The sequence below is a fragment of the Dysidea avara genome, chromosome 2 (genome assembly GCF_963678975.1).
Source record: "Dysidea avara chromosome 2, odDysAvar1.4, whole genome shotgun sequence".
Classification (NCBI taxonomy): Eukaryota; Metazoa; Porifera; class Demospongiae; order Dictyoceratida; family Dysideidae; genus Dysidea; species Dysidea avara.
Genome location: NC_089273.1, coordinates 4,848,601 through 4,865,987, shown reverse-complemented (window position 1 = coordinate 4,865,987; position 17,387 = coordinate 4,848,601). Strand labels below are relative to the sequence as shown.

General features: G+C 36.3%; 1 long non-coding RNA gene across 2 annotated transcripts; it reads left to right on the top strand.

The window, feature by feature from the left end:
• The first annotated feature begins 2,575 nt into the window (after positions 1–2,575).
• Positions 2,576–4,478, top strand: LOC136242608 (uncharacterized). Of its 2 annotated transcripts, XR_010694586.1 has the most exons (4): positions 2,576–2,902; positions 3,005–3,352; positions 3,417–3,529; positions 3,586–4,145. It is a non-coding gene; the product is annotated as an uncharacterized lncRNA (long non-coding RNA). The 2 variants fall into 2 exon arrangements; XR_010694585.1 differs by having other exon boundaries at positions 2,589–3,352; positions 3,586–4,478.
• The last annotated feature ends 12,909 nt before the right edge of the window (positions 4,479–17,387 follow it).

Sequence of the window (17,387 nt, the reverse complement as noted above, 5' to 3'; positions counted from 1 at the left end):
CTCCAATGTCACTATATTTAACTTCTTTGGGTTTTACTGCATTCTTCTTTTTTGTAATTAATGGGTGGCGGACAATTGGTCTGCATGGTGGTGGTACTGTGACTCTGGTTGGCAATTCTGGTAACTTTAAAGTTGGATATTCATTCTTGTGCAAGTGTCTTCTTTTTGCATTTTTAAAATAGTCACTGCAAATTCTGCTGGAAGTGTTAATGGGTAAGTCAGATCTACCTATATTGTGTACCCATACTTTCAGCAGTTTTTTGTTGTGCAGTGGTAAACCAAAATAGCTGATGTTAGTCTCACGGGTTGTCCTGTTGCTACACTCAAGAACAGCACAGGAATTAACCATAATTCTCTATAGGTATCCAGGAGCAGTAGTATAAACTATATCTTCAGAAGAATGCTATGCCTTGCTACACAATAGCTATGCCAGTTAATATGTTCAGTGTGAGCCACTATTGAACTTGCCAACAAATTAGTCACTATGCCACTTGCCAACAAATTAGTCAGCTGGTGTTCTAATTACAACCTTGTTCAAACTGCTGTCCAGTACAAGCAAAGCACTACTAACTACACGAAAACACTGTCAACTACACCTTGACAACAAAACACTAATTATGTGATTTAACGCCCGTCCCCTCTGTGCCGTATTTTCTAATTACACATTTTTAATAAATGAATATGTGCCATTGATTGCTTAGATCAGCATGGTAACTTTGTTAAATGTCTGAAACAGGAATATTGCAATGGCACACTCTATCAAAGTCAAAACAGTTATACGAGATTACCATGTGAACAATGAAATATGGTCTACAATGCTCAGTGAGATACTGATTTGCAGACATTAGACAATCGTGATCATTTTGCTGTGGCCATTTTGAAGGATGCTGTCATTGTTGGCCATGTACCAAAGAAAATACCATCACTTTTTCTGTAGAGGTCTGATACAATATTGTGTGAATTCACTGGGGACAGACAATACTTTGCTGATCTGGATCAGGGTGCTGGATAAAGATACCTTGCAAACTTTCATTCTCATGTAATGATGATGAACATTTGGTTACAACTCGAACATTGCTGGATTTAGCTTTGAAGAAAGTTGATGACACTGAGAAGATGCTACTGAAGAGAATAAAGCTTTAACCTGTGGAAGAATTGATAATACATACTGTACTGTACCAGTTAATAAGCACAATGTAAATAGTACTGAAGTCCAAGGATGCAGTTGTAATCAAGATTATTGCACACCTGTAGAAGACCAGAAATTTGAGTGGATCGAGAGTGGGTAAAGACTGGCTGTGCTTGCCTACTAATTTGATATAAAAGAAACATTTTAAATTGAGAAGAGCTGAAAGATTTGATTATAAACCTTGCACAGAAATTACTCAAGAAGCAGTTTCCAGCTGTCAGAGGTTACACAATACAGTTCTGCAAGCAAAGAAGCAGAATGATGTAGGTGGACAGCAATGCTCGAGGCAATACATGCAAGTTATTCACTTAAATAGTAATGATTGGATTGTTGCTTCCAATGTTCACCTAGAAGGATCAGACAAGGTGATGGTGTATGACTCCTTGTATGATAGCATTGATGACAACCCATGTGATCATCCATGAATTGTTTGGAGTCTCCACTAAACATGATTTTGCCAAGGTTCATAAGCAACAGGGTGTCCAAGACTGTGGACTTACTGCATTTGCATTTGCCACAGTGATTTCTTTTGGACAGGATCTCTATTAGCCATTACACCAGAAAGCAATGCATCTGTATTTAGGGCAGTGTTTTGAAAGAGGCATTTGTTAACCTTTCCCTATGGTAAAATAAGCTAGTAAGTAGTAACTAGACAGGTTGTCTGTGACATTTTCACACTATGTACTTATGGTTATGATGCAATTTTGTAATTGTATTTATTCTATTCTAGAACTGTCCAGAATTGTGTATAGTAATATGGTTTAGCGGTATAATTAAATTGTGTAGGTTTTTTTTTAAAGGTGCTTAATTACAGTAGCTGTCAGGATCGATTACCATAAATGCAACAATTGTTTAAACTGTTTGAATAAATACTGAAAGTAATACAGTTAATACATAATAATATTCTAGAAATGCTGAAGTCAATACTAGAAATATTTTCCTATAAACAATATATTACAGTTCAAGAACCAGAGTCCTAATGAGCTATTACTCTGTAGATACTGATTGGCATTGAAAAGCTATTCAGCTCCAAAGTGGCTTAAGTATATTGTACTCATACACAAATTCTGGTGCTGCTGCGCATTAAAGCATTTCTACCCCATATGAGTACCAAATCTGAAAAAATTTCTCCTCAAGAAATCTTTTATAGTTTTATTGGCGGTCAGATCCATTGCTTATAGCCAGTCTGTACAGTTTGCTGGTGCCTTAACAACAATGATATATGTGAAAAAATAGCAAGAATTCAAACAATAATAAAGTCATACCGTTAAATACAAAATAGACCACTTATGTAACTAGACTACAGTCAACAGTATGTGTGTGTATATTAGTGACTATTGGAATTGTGTGGTTATTAAATAATATTACATAACTAGTTCTGAGAAGTGCCAATGGACTAAGAAATAATATTCAAGTGCTATCATCCATGTAACTACCTTACCACAAAGTTGTTTGCAACACTCCAACACTTCATTGGTGTGATAATAACATTGAGGACCCACTCCTTCCTGGAATTTCCTTTTTGGACCACCATTATAATATTCATACAGTGATATATATTTTTGTGGAGTACAGCCGTAGGAAAGTATATGACGTTCAACAAGCCAAGATAGCAAAAAAATATGAAACCAAATTTGTGAAAAGGGGTCTTCCACACACATCCAATTCTTTGAACTTGAAAGACCAACACCTTATTGTTTAGTGATTAATATCGTGAGTATTATAATAATTATCTTGGCTGTATCATGCATCAACCATGACATTGGAGCTACATGTGACCAAGATAGGTTTGCTGTTTTGTAACCCTCCCCACAGGTACCATGGTACTTGATGCTACTGTAAAGACAAACCATTTCACTGGTAGACCGTTTATTTTCTATTTTTTCTTATACATCAAACTAGGATGAAGGAATGGGCAAGTTGAACAGGCGTACCAGACTTTTTTAATGCACATCTATGGAAATATGGAAAAATTAGACTTGACACAGCCTGCTGCTGAAGAGACTACTAATTAGTTATAATATAACAGTATATCGATCAGTTTAATCACTGGCAGAATCAATTCAAAAACTCGATAGCAATGAAAATACAGTCAATGATTGAAGGAGCTGATGATTCTGAATTGGACACTTTTGAGATGATAGAGATTTAAGATGTGAGAAGGTAACACCCTTGAAATGCTATTTTAAAGGTGCTAATGCTATTTTTAAAATGCTATTTTCTGAAGATCTGCCTGGTTGGCAAACATTTTTGGACTCCTTTCAAGCTGAAGATATTGATGAACTTCATAGATCGTACTTGTATTGAAAGAGAAATTACAATCCATGGGTTAGAGTCTGGGTGAGAAAGTCGTAATAATCATAGTCAATCAAGTATCACTGAATCTTTCTTCACAGGTGTATGTAGGGTCAGTCAGGACTGCCAACAAGGAAGAACAAAGTACACAGTGAGTGGAAAACCATCCTGTGTGTATTGTAAGAGTCCACGTAGTGCCGTGTACTGTAATGTGGTAACTGACACAAAAACACAGTTGGAAATGGTGAATAATAAACGGCTATGCTTTATTGTTTAGGAAACTTCAAGGTTATTAATTACAACTCAAAGAATAGATGCAGGGTATACGTATCATTAGAAACACTACAGTAGCCTGTGTGGTATGGATAACACACCCATTGCAACAAAATCAAACTCTACCTCACAGAGCAATTCACATTCTTACAATCCACTTAGACATTGCAGAGCATACTAAACCCATCACTGACTTTTGTTTCAACCCAGCCAATCACTGGCCTTACCAATACCACGCAGTCCCCGATCTGAAATTCTAGTTTAGCGTGTCTTTTGAAAATCACTGTAGCCTTTGTTAGAGCAGACTACCATAAGGTATCAACACATTTGATGAAGTGGCCAAATGTTGATTTGTAACACAAGCTTTAGGAAACAAAATTGGATTATGCCCCCACCACACAAAAAAATTTAACATTATCTTTTGGTGGTGAAACTACCTCTAATTACCAATATTAATCATGCTGGAAACAAAAATCATTATGATGATATCACAATTTCAGCATTAGCCTATAGTAGTACACAGCACCTGTTCCAAACTTAGTCACTTCACTTCCTCAATTTTGAGACTTTAAATTGGCCCACCATGTAGGTTCTACAGCATATTTCACTGACATTGACCACTATTGGGAGATAGTGGGCAACCATAGTGTAAAGCTAGCAGGTCCATCTGCCATGGAAAACAAGCTTTGATATCTACTTTCAGAGTCACTCCTAAAACAGTCAGAATCCCATCTTACTAATGCGTACACAATCCTACAATAGTGGGCTATAGTGGGCTATACAATAGATTAAGGGGGAGTGGTTCCATGTCTTGTTTTTATACAGTAAAACTGCAACTGATTGTAGCTGTGTAGATCATTAAGGGGTGTGGTGACAATGCTCTGATCACTTAAGGGTGTGGTTGTCTGATAATTTATGGGTGTGGTCACAATCGTTCACTTTATGAGTTTAGCTACATGCATAAGTGGAATCACTTTAAATAATTTTGTCCAAACAGTCTTGGTATGGTTTAAAAGGTAACCTAACACAAGAAGCTATAAAATTTTCAAGTCTTACAAACCTGAAAGGGACAGTCCTTTTGGAGGAAGCAGGAAGTGAGTTGAAATAAAAGATACATGAATGCACATGAATAAAGAAAGGATATTCCAGGAACAAGTGGGTCATTTATGTTATTATTACACCAATAAAGTGTTGGAATATTGTAAACAACTTTGTGGTAAGGTATTTACATGGATGATAGCACTTGAATATTATTTCTTAGTCCATCAGCACTTCTCAGAACTGGTTATATAACATCAACACAACTCCAGTTGTCACTGACAACATATAATACTCATACATGTTCCCATATACTATGGGAAGTTATTTTATTAAGCAATTAGACAGTATGTAAACATTTGCATAAGTTCCGAAAGTTCATGACGATAATCGATAACTTATGCTGCTAGATAGTATATTTCATAAGTGTGGGGCCCCAAAGAGAGAGAGTACATATGTATTGACTTGCTTTAACATGTAAAAAGGCATTCTCATAAATTATAAGAAAGCGTTTACTTATGGGCAATGAACTGCATGTGATTATTCTATGAAAGTTATTGTCAGTTAATACTATGAAAAGAAATTATAATGTCACCACAAGAATTTCTTGGTCCTTAAAATTGGCATGTTATTTTAGCATACATGTATGTAAGCTATCAAACTAAATTACAATACACATACAGTTGTGTAATTTGAAACCTTTATAGATCACGCTATTGTACTTGTGTGGCCACACTGTGTGATAAAGCTCTTGTCTTTGTTAATCTGTTATTGTTTAGTGCCACCACAATTTTGTTCTATGGTCATGAATCCCTAAGTTCCTATACTACTCTACCCACTTTGTGACTGTCTTCTTTTATTTCTCATAAGTAATTTGTGGTTTAGTGTAGTATCTTAAATGGTGAAGACAGCTTTTCTGCATCAATTTTCTCTGGTATAATAGTGAGTAAGACCTCTGTATTTATTCTGGCTTGTGTAATATGACCAGTGGTATAAAGAAATGGTTTGTATAGTTGTAGCATATAGTACTCAATACTGGATAATGCAGCTCACAAAGCAATCAGCTGTTCTTAACTAATTTTGGGCATGTTATTGTGCTGATCACTGTATGAATTTAATTTGTCTTGTTCTTGATTGTTTTTGTGTGTAGCACTGTAGCTTTATTTTATTTTTATAGATTCCTGACCATGCCTGTACTGTGCTTTTTGGCAAGGTGACTTTTTCTAGCTGAACTCTATACAGAGTGATTTGTTTGCAGCTGAACTCTCTACATGATAGTTTTTTTTGTAGCTGAACTCTCTATAAGGTGACCTCTTCTAGCTGAACTCTTTACATTGTGTCTAGTTTCTAGCTGACCTCCCTACAGGGTGATGTGTTTGCAGCTTAAATCTCTACAGGGTGATTTGCTTGTAGCTGAACTCCTTACATTGTGTCTAGTTTCTAGCTGATCTCCACAGGGTGGTTTGTTTGTAGCTGATCTCTCTACAAGTTCATTTGTGTGTAGCTGATCTCTCTGCAGGTTGATTTGTTTGTAACTGATCTCTCTACAGGGCAATTTGTTTGTAGCTGAACTCTCTATAAGGTGATTTGATCTCTCTGCAGGTTGATTTGTTTGTAGCTGAACTCTCTAAAGGGTGATTTGCTTGTAGCTGAACTCCTTACATTGTGTCTAGTTTCTATATAGCTGATCTCTCTACAGGGTGATTTGTCTCTGCAGGTTGATTTGTTTGTAGCTGAAGTCTCTACAGGGTGATTTGTTTCTAGCTGATCTCTCTACAGGGTGATTTTTTGTAGCTGATCTCTCTGCAAGTTGATTTGTTTGTAGTCGATCTCTCTACAGGGTAATCTGTTTGTAGCTGAACTGTCTATAAGGTGATTTGTTTGTAGCTGATCTCTCTGCAGGTTGATTTGTTTTAGCTGAACTCTCTACAGGATGATTTGTTTGTAGCTGATCTCTCTGCAAGTTGATTTGTTTCTAGCTGAAGTCTCTACAGGGTGATTTGTTTCTAGCTGATCTCTCTACAGGGTGATTTTTTTGTAGCTGACCTCTCTTCAGGGTGATTTGTTTCTAGCTGGTCGCTCTACAGGTTGATTTGTTTGTAGCTGAAATCTCAACAGGGTGTATTACTTGTAGCTGAACTCCTTACATTGTGTCTAGTTTCTAGATGATCTCTCTACAGGGTGATTTGTTTGTAGTTGATCTCTCTGCACATTGATTTGTTTGTAGCTGAACTCTCTTAGTCTACAGGGTGATTTGTTTCTAGCTGATCTCTCTACAAGTTGATTTGTGTGTAACTGATCTCTCTGCAAGTTGATTTGTTTGTAGTCAATCTCTCTATAGGGTAATTTGTTTGTAGCTGAACTGTCTATAAGGTGATCTGTTTGTAGCTGATCTCTCTGCAGGTTGATTTGTTTGTAGCTGAACTCTCTATAGGGTGATTTGTTTCTAGCTGATCTCTCTACAAGTTGATTTGTGTGTAGCTGATCTCTCTGCAAGTTGATTTCACTCATAATTAATTGTTTGTAGTCGATCTCTCTACAGGGTAATTTGTTTGTAGCTGAACTGTCTATAAGGTGATTTGTTTGTAGCTGATCTCTCTGCAGGTTGATTTGTTTTAGCTGAACTCTCTACAGGGTGATTTGTTCCTAGCTGAACTCTCTACAGGGTGATTTGTTCCTAGCTTATCTCTCTACAGGTTGATTTGTGTGTAACTGATCTCTCTACAAGCTGATTTGTTTGTAGCTGATCTCTCTGCAGGTTGATTTGTTTCTAGCTGATCTCTCTACAAGTTGATTTGTTTGTTGCTGATCACTCTAAAGATTGATTTGTTCGTAGCTGAACTCTCTGCACAGTGACTTGTGTGTAGCTGAATTCTCTAGAGAGTGATTTAATTGTAGGTGAACTCTCTACAGGGTGCATGACTTGTTTATAGCTGAACTCTCTTCAGTGTGACTTGTAATGTTCTGAATCTCTACAGTGATATAATTGTAGCTTAACTCTCCACAGGGTGACTTGCTTCTTGCTGAACTGTCTATAAGATTAACTGTTTGCAGCTGAAGTCCCTACAGAATAACTTGTAATGTAATAGAATTCTATAATGATGTAAATAAATTAGCTGAATGCTCTATAGGTTGACTGTTCTATTAGAATATCTCGATCTCGCATTTGCTACACGGAGTTGGCTTTCGAATCATAACTCAGTGGTTTGTAATCCAATTCTTCTATACTACTGCAAGCACTTTCTATGAAGATTATTCCAGCTATACACTGATTTTCAGCTCATTGCTCTTAGCGGTTTGCCTAGTAGGCGTAAAAACTAATACTTTTTTATTACTAAAAATCGATCGCGTAATTGTGACACAGGTTGGATTTTCTGTCATATCTCCATGGTCTTAATCTCGATTCCTTTCAAACCACCAAAAGGCACTCCTACGATGGTTACTCCATCTGCATAGCAATTTTCAACTCATTCCATATAGCGGTTTACCCTGTACTGTAGGCATGACAACAAATCGATCTTGTTTTACGCGAATAATCGGTCATAACTCCTGAACCATTCATCGGATTTGCACCAAATTTGATGCTAAGATTCGCCTTTAGACTCCCTTTCTGTGTGCCAAATTTCAAAGCGATCGGAGTACGCGTTTGCATTTTATATCAATTTTAGCAAGTGTGCGAAAAGACGAAGAAGAAAAAAAAACGAAGAAAAAAAGACGACACTGTGGCCGCTCATATCTCGGAAATGGCTAGAGTGATTTTCTTTAAACTTGGAATGTAGACTCCCCTAGCTGGCGGGCAACTCTGCAGAAAATTTGGTTGCAATCGGATAAGCTATAACCGAGATACAAAAGTGTGAAAATGACGTTTTCTTTCTTCCTGTAAATATACTCACGGTGTGGCGCGCCGGCTTCTTGGGCCGCACGACACACTACCGTGTGTCTTGGTTATAGGATCTACACCATTTAAACTATGCACAGAGATTCAAAGGAATTTACCATTTGCTCAACACAGCAAAAAATGATCTACCTATACAAACTCCATCTTTAGTCAGTATTGAAGTAAAATACTAATACTCCTTATACTAAGATACAGACCATGAATCTGTTATTGACTACAATTAATATTTGGACCTGTGTGGTTTGTTTTGAAATTTTTGGACTGCTACATAGTTCCAATATTGAAATACATGTACGTATAGACAGAATATAATAGGAAGCATTGGTACATATTTTGTTGTGCAGCAAATTGTAGTGCATCTGTATGCCACAATTTTCTATATAATGCAGCCATAGACCAGCCCTATCATCTAATGGTATCACATGTAAGCAGCTACTGAAGGTAATTATATGCAATTGGAATTACAAGGCTTGCAATTCAATTCCATAACACTGTTAGTTGCCTGAGCTACATACTGTGAGCAATGAAGTTTGGTGAGACTGGTGATCCGCCAATTTCAGTGTATTAAAATTTTTCTTCCTTGACAATACATTGTTAGCTTCTTTTCCGCATTGAGATGTAATCATTGACACATACTGTATAACTGATACTACACTCTATTTGTGACTGGGCCTATGAAAACAGAGTATGCGGGCACAAACTACATCCCGTCACATAACACGTCATATCTTGGTACAGGAATAAGCTCTGCATTCTGCAACTTGCACAATGAAGCCAGTTATTTGTTTGAGTAGGGCTGAAAAGTTTGTGGCCATAGCTTAATGGAGTAAAAAGTTATAAGCGGCAAAAGTGTAAAAAAAGGGGCAAATTTTGTGTGCCCACATACCCTGTTTTCACAGGTCCTAGACAATAGTACCCGACTCTTGGCCTGTTCATAAAATGAGACTCTCTGGCTTTACTAGGATCACGGTAATCAACAGCAAGTTTTAAGCTTCCTTGCCCCAAAATATCACCCTAAATGCTCCATTTTCCCTTACATATGTACAACAGCCTGATGCCTTCAGCCCAGCATAACTCAGTTATTATGGGTAAGGCTATGCTAACTTGATTTATTCACTGTTCAACTTTGTTTCATCCCAAAACGGTCCTTTTTACCAATTGCATCAGCTACAATCAAGAGTTCATAAATTCATAATAAAAAAATTAGTTTTTTTTTATTATGAACTCTTGCTATACAACAGACTTACCTTTGTGTCACATTTCTTTCCCCACTGCCCCATTGGTGGTGATGGTTTGCAGGTATAGATGACCTCCCTTGCTCATTGCTTTTATTTCTATGATCCCTACTCAATTTTCTCATTTTACTTACACTTGTTTTTGTAGGTGGCTACCACCATAATCATACTGAGGCAATTCAATAGTAACAGTTGCTGTTTTATAAATAGAGTGCATTAAAAGATGTGAGGGCGAAAGAGTTCCTATATTTATATGTATATATGTGTGTGTGTGTGTGTGTGTGTATGTGTGTGTGTGTGTGTGTGTGTGTGTGTGTGTGTGTATGTGTGTGTGTGTGTGTGTGTGTGTGTGTGTGTGTGTGTGTGTGTGTGTGTGTGTGTGTGTGTGTGTGTGTGTGTGTGTAATATTTGAAACACGGACATGAGGGCATACATATCAGGCATCTGCTAGGCTGCTCTCATGCCCCAATGAGAATCCGTTACCACGATGCTCTTGCATCATCATTTGTGACTGGACGTGCAAAAAGGGGTCTTCCACACACATCCAGTTTATGAACTTTGACATTCCATAACTTGAGATAGGATAAAGTTATTGACTTGAAATTTGGCCAGTAATGAGCACCAACATGGGTTAATCGACAGAGAAAAGTTTGGCTTTGTATCTATCTTTAACAGCAAGTTATGGTCTTCCAAGTTCATAGAATTGGATGTGTGTGGAAGACCCCTTTTCACAAATCCGGTCACATTTATAATGCTCTTTCACAGGTGTTCTTAAGGAACAGCGAGCTTCATATATTGATGGATAATGCCCTGGTGATGTTTTACATCCTGACTTCCAGCGTGGTTGTCCTGCGTCTCCATTAGGCTTGAGTCTAATATGCCCCAAAATTTGCCTATTATGGTATGCTTTTTGGCATTTCCCCAATTTTCTGCCTGTTATACTTGTTTTTATGCTTTTCAGAAATGCAATATGTGTTTACTTTGTGTTTTTCTTTGTGCAGAGAAGTTTTTCATATGATACAATGTAAATGGAGAAGTGTCACTTCAAATGCAACATACAAATAATAGCAATAGCTCAGGGGCATAGGGAGGGGAGGTTCAGGAACCCCCTGTAAAATTTAGACTTCTAGCTGCAAGCAGGATCTTAACACACCATGCATTTAGTATGGCAGGACAAAATGAGTGAGTAATATAGTGTAATGCGCAGCACAACAATTGATAAAGCTTGCATTCATCTGGATTCACAGAGGTAACATGAGCCCTGTTCAAAACAGATCGATATACTCTAATAGAGCAGTCAGGTGTATACTCTAATAGAGCAGTCAGCTTTATACTCTAATAGAACATGCATGTAAATATATCCATGTCCATATGAAGTTATTCAGACATTCTAATATTAAATGCAAAACTTAGCATGACCTTATACTGCTATAGCTTTGGTGTGCAGTGTTTAAAGTTATAGAGCTCCAGTAATTTATCACTTATGTTATGCAAAATGAATTCATACTATGCATATTTGTGTAGTTATATTGTTTTGATTGTAAGTCATTCCATTTGTATCAGTGGATTCATGGCTCCTATACCACAGTGAGATATAACTATCACTTACAGATTACTATATGATTATGTGTCTCTGTGTTATGCTGTCTGTTTCCACTAGGTGACTTTATCTAGTACTACCTTCATCCCAGGGGCACTTATATGCATCATAATTAATGTACTTTTGCATAAAATATAGCAATTTGCTGAGTTTTGATTCATTAAAATATTGACAGTCTCTCAGCGGCTGGGGGCTGCGCCCCCAGACCCCTGCTTCTGGTAACTCAATGCTGGTGCTGGAACCCCCTACAAAAAATCCTGGCTACGCCCCTGATAGCTTGAAATTGGATGTGTTCCAGAGTTGATCATATTAGAGCAGGGGTCTGGGGGCATATCTATAGTCCCTCAGAAGCTATAGGCATTTTATTGTCTAACATCTTTGTAGTTTTATATGCAGATACATATTAGCCTACTGGGGATATGTTTCTGTTGCATGCAGTGACTGTTCTATTAGAGTGTTTGACTGTTCTATTGGAGAATCTCGATCTTTTTGAAATACTTTTCTGGTTTGATATTAACCTTAGTCTCACTCCAGACCTCATGCTCTATTTTCAATGTCCAGAAATTCACTAGCTATCTGACTCAACACTAACCTATTATCATCAGAGTTTCTATTGTATTGCTGAGCTTCCAATAATCATAATCATCATATCACAAAATCAGACGATGAAACATGTTATTTAATACCAAATTCAATGATTGAAGCTCAGATATACTGCTTTCCCATGCCTTGGTGCTTGACTGCATGTGTCCTATGAAACTCAAACCCACAATGAAAAAGATTCATTTCATCGAAGGTGTAAACATGTAGTTTTGCATTTTTCTACTCGTTATCAGGAATCATTTCACCATCCAAAAATAGGTTATCCCTTGACTTTGTGACTGTTATACCGGAAGTTATATTTGTGACCCTATTTTGGAAAACCATACATTTTGGCACATCAGTCAAATTTCTGTTTTATTACTAAAATTAAGCACTGAGTGGTTATCTACCTTGTGTGAAAATTTTGCAATGATGCAATGAAGCATTCCAAAGATATAGCTGATTTACTGTCTAATACATAACAAACTAACTTTTCATTATCAGTTTATAGTACTGTATAGTGATCAGGTGGGACAAATGATGACAAATTACTTGTTGACAGAGATTTTCCATTCCTACTATCTAAATGGATAAAAGGGATCCTAGATAGTTTAATCATATGCTCTTAGAGCTTTTCTTCAATTAAATCACATGTATTATGGTCTAAAGAGATAAAATGTTTGGTTTTATAAATGAACAAATCATCCAATTTGTAAGGTAATTGTTGTCCCATGCAATGTGAAACTGCTACATAGTCTGATACAATTGAGTATATCTCCTAGATAAAAGAAGCTATGGGTGTGAAACTTTACAACAAGAAGGCTTAATAGTTGCTTCAGCAGAATGTGCAAAAAATGAAAAATAAAAAATCTTTCAATTGAGTTTTCCCACAAATTTTGCTTGTGCCCAACTGTATGGTTTTCCAAAATATGGTCACATATATTGTGGCGGAAATTTTCCCATTATGCTCCATTATGCCAGCATTATGCTTTATGCTTTTCATCCCCTATTATGCCAAAAAATTATGCCACATAATCGACGCAAGCCTAGTCTCCATATGCAACACTACTCAGCCTGCTTTTACTTCCTCCTTTGCTACCTATGCTGGGGTGGCTACTGCTGCAACATCTGTTACTGTTCAATAGTAGATATATACACAATGCCTGCACCTTGATTTTTCCCAAATAGCTACAACATTTCTCTTACAGTATATAGTAGCCTTACAGCAATAACCGTTTTCTAAGAATTAGAATTTATCAACATAATTTCAGTATAATTACTCTAAGAATAAACCTCACTTCTAATTTTAAGATAGCATTGTACATTTAGGCACTTATTTGCATATTTTAAGTTCACACATGCATACGTCTTATTACCATTATAATCTTACATGTAATAATGTTTTAAAATAATTATTAGCAATTTGCATCTGGGTCATTCCGTGTCAAATCTCCGAGAAAATTGTAGGGTCACCTCTCGGATTTTGACGAAATTTGGTGTATTTGTAGTACCTATGGTGCTCATCATCCATACCAACTTTTACCTTCATACACCACATAGTTTCTGATTTATGACCACAAATATTTTGAATATTTCATGAAAAATTGGTCCGTCTTGAGTTACAAAATCAACTGTAGCCTACCACTGTGTTAATATTTTAAAATAAAATTTTCAGCGATTAAAGACTGATAATTTATCTTTCAAGTAATACATAAACTATGGGATATCAATTTAATTAAGGTTCAAAAAGGCTCTATTAAAAACTTTAATCCTTAATATTTCAAAAAGCGCTACTTCAAATTCTTTGAATTTTTTAGTAAATAATAATTAGGTTATGGTCTATTGTTGGTAAAATATTATGGTGGGGCCACAATGGGTTCAAGAGATACAATTAAATATGTTGTGGTATGTAGTAGAATTTTGTAGTCTATTATTGCTATAATATGGGAGTGTACACCTCTAATAACCACTGCTGATAAAGCTATGCCAACTTTGTCTTACACAATGAAGATGTCCCAAGTACAGTGCAACCTGTATTAGTGACCACCTGTATTGAAAGACTACCTATGTGCTGCAATTTATTTAGTTGGATTTACTGAATGGGAATTCCATATCAGTTCACCAAAGGTTTACACATGACCCCTCAGAATTGGACGAAATTGATGTGTGGTTATCCCAAGTGGTCATATGTGTCCCTTGATCCATTGCTTTTATGGCTTCCCAGAAATGGCTTATTTAGTATTCTATTTTTGCTGTACTTGTGATCATTCAAAGCATCATAACTTTGCTGTTTTTAAAATGAATTGCACTACTTTAAAGCTCAATGGAAATTTTGTTTGTATATTTAGCAACTTAATTTGATGAAGTTGATAATTAACCATGTCTCCTAATCTTTGACCTTTGCTCTACCAAAAAGTGCTGATTAGAATTTTTGTGGATACTTGTCTTGAAGCCCATTCTGCTGATTTAGGTTTGCAGACACACAAGACTCTTTGATTCAACTGCAAGTTAAATGTATGCATATATAAACAGACTGTGACAAAGCATGACGGTAATACAAGTTTGTTACTATGATGATACACTGTGATGCTGTTTGGTAGCAAAAGTCATTTCTTTTTTGTCAGAGTACACACAACCACTTCTTGTCCTTGGGTCTACGAGATTTATAATGTCATCCATTGGATATTCTGGGGGTCTGGGTATTTGAACGAGTTTGATGGATCTTGTGGATACGGAAATGTCAGCTTCACTTCTTTAGTGTCACTGCAAACTTCAAGCACACAAGCTAACCACTGATTCTTTTTATGTCAACAAGTGCAAATCCAGCGATTGAATCTGGTGAAGCTTCATTCTTTGCTAGAGCAACTCTCTCTTTCCTGAAAACATCAGATTATGAGTAAACTTTTATTTCCACTCTGCCGGCTATCTGAGAATGGCACAGGAGTACAGTTTTCTAGTACCATGGATTGTACGTGAAAGTTGAAAGCAATGTCCCTGTTGTCTTGAATAATCTTCATTGTTACAATGCGCAAAATAAGCAGCAGGTATGTTACTACATGCTCAATTGAACAACTGACACGGTGTCATTGGCTGATCATTGTATTGCCTTTTCTAGCTATATAAGCTGGCTGCATTTGAAAACTATACAACTATATTTAAATTGCAGCACCAAGGTGGTCTTTCAATACAGGTAGTCACTAATACAGATTGCACTGTACTTGGACACCTTCATTGTGTAAGACAAAGTTGGTATCATCTTATCAGCAGTGGTGTACACTCCCATAATTATAGCAATAATTGACTACAAAATTCCACTACATACCACAACATATTTAATTATATCTCTTGAATCCATTGTGGCACCACCACAAAAATTTTACCAGCAATAGACCATAACCTAATGATTATTTATTTATAAATTCAAAGAATTTGAAGCAGTGCTTTTTGAAATATTAAGGATTAAAGGTTTTAACGGAGCTTTTTTGAACCTTAATTAAATTGATATCCCACACTGTAAAAAATTAGTAGTGAATTTCACTACTAATTTCTGCCACAATACTCACTATTTTTGTGTAGTGACCTTCACTACTCTTTTGTAGTGACCTTCACTACATAGTAGTGAACATCACTACACAGAAATAGTGAGTATTGTGGCAGACATTAGCAGTGACGTTCACTACATTTAGTAGTGACCTTCACTAGTTTGGTTTTACTGTCATAGTTTATGGATTACTTGAAAGATCAATTAACAGTCTTTAATCGCTGAAAATTTTATTTAAAATATTAACACAATGGTGAGCTACAGTTGATTTTGTAACTCAAGACAGACCAATTTTTCATGAAATATTCAAAATGTTTGTGGTCATAAATCAGAAACTATGAGGTGTATGAGGCTAAAAATTGGTATGGATGATGAGCACCACAGGTACTAGAAACACAACACAAGTTTCATCGAAATCTGAGAGGTGATCCTACAATTTCTCGGTGATTTGACATGGAATGACCCATCTATTTATAAAATTATACTCTTATTTAGCAAACGATACGTGAAACTAATTCCACAATAATGTTACACTTGTTGATCAGATTTTAAATATATTTTGCTAACACTGTTATAGTGAACAGGTTGGTTGGTTACAACATAAGAGTTTGATGGTCTAAAGCAATTAGAATGATGATAATTATTTTATAGTTAATTGCATTCTTCAGATTCCTATAGTTTAAATGAGAGTGCTGTATTAATTTCTATCATTAGGATGTTTAAGCTAAGAAGTTTTAGACTCTTTTGTGGTGGATTTTATACACAGTAGAAATTGAAACTGAAAAACTGAAATCGCTCAAAACTTTTAAAATAGCTATTAGTATAGCTACTTGTAAAATAGCTAAATTTGTAAAATAGCTATTGCCTAGCTCTTTACAAACAAAGACCATCTCTATATTAAAACCACCTCATTACAGTAACCGCATTATTTAGGATTCAAATGTACTTCAAGTATGTCTCAGGTATACCGGCTAACTTCACATTCTCACATAAAAAGATATGATCTCAATAGATGACCTTGTACGCAAACTCATGAAATACACTACAGTTCCATTTTGCTTCCAGTTTCAGATTTCACTTTCCACTGTTTCCAATGTCCCATTGTCAATAGTGTTAATGTCAACTAAAGCTATTCAGACCACAAAGGTCAATTATGGCAACACTTAGGCCCTGTGCCATGCCTTCATTTCTCTTAGGCACCACGACACAGGGCCATTGGGTTACTATAAATTACTTAGACCCCTGCATATAGTCTGAAGTCTAACTATTACATAGACTTAAATTTAGTGTCACAAATGCTTCTTGTGCACTATTACATAATTTTAAGACTGTCTTAATTTACGAAAACTACTTCTAAATTGAAAAGAAGATACAGTACATAAAATCAGAGTTAGCCATTCTTACCCCCATTGAACCTCAAATTACAACTTGAACTGTATTATTTAACTGTGCTAGCTACTGGATCTGGCACACATACATTACACAATCTAAATCCACTTAAATGGGGTTGTGACTACCCTCTCCCTCTCAAAAGTTTCTTCCCAAAATGTCCATGACTTTAGCCAGATACTCTAATAGAACAGTCAGCTATTATACAACTGGAACAGTCAGGAGGTCTGAGGGCCAATGCCCCGGTATATTCACTTCAATAAGACTTATTACAATACCTTAACCAGGGGCAGATTTAGGATTTACAAAAAGGGAGGGCTAACTCAATGTACTAATCTGGTGTACAA